Below are 499 nucleotides of genomic sequence, written 5' to 3'. Positions count from 1 at the left end.
TAAAAATATATATCGTTTACAAAAAATGTTCAAAGCACCAAGGATAAAAAGAATCGAAATACTTGTATAAAATTGCGATTTATCGATTCATATAAATTTCTTAGTTCCAGTCTCGACAAATTGGCGTCAAATCTTAGCAAAGAGAAACTAAAAATATTGCAACGCGAATACTGTAATTTGTCCGCAGAAAATTTCAATCTTCTCACAAGAAAAGGTGTATTTCCATACGAATACATTGACTGTGTCGAAAAATTGAATAATAAATGTTTACCACCGCGCGAATCGTTCTACAGTTCATTGACAGGTGACACCGTATCCGAGAGCGATTACGCGCACGCATGCACGGTGTGGCGGCGATTCTCTATCCAAACGCTCGGCGAGTACAGCGATTTGTATTTAAAAACAGACGTCTTGTTGTTGGCAGATATCTTTGAAAATTTTCGCGATAGTTGCGTCGAAAGTTATGGACTTGACCCTGCATACTATTATACTCTACCAA

Source organism: Wasmannia auropunctata, unplaced genomic scaffold, assembly GCF_000956235.1.
Source record: "Wasmannia auropunctata unplaced genomic scaffold, wasmannia.A_1.0 LD336074.1, whole genome shotgun sequence".
Lineage (NCBI taxonomy): Eukaryota > Metazoa > Arthropoda > Insecta > Hymenoptera > Formicidae > Wasmannia > Wasmannia auropunctata.
Note: the sequence above shows the minus strand (reverse complement) of the source record.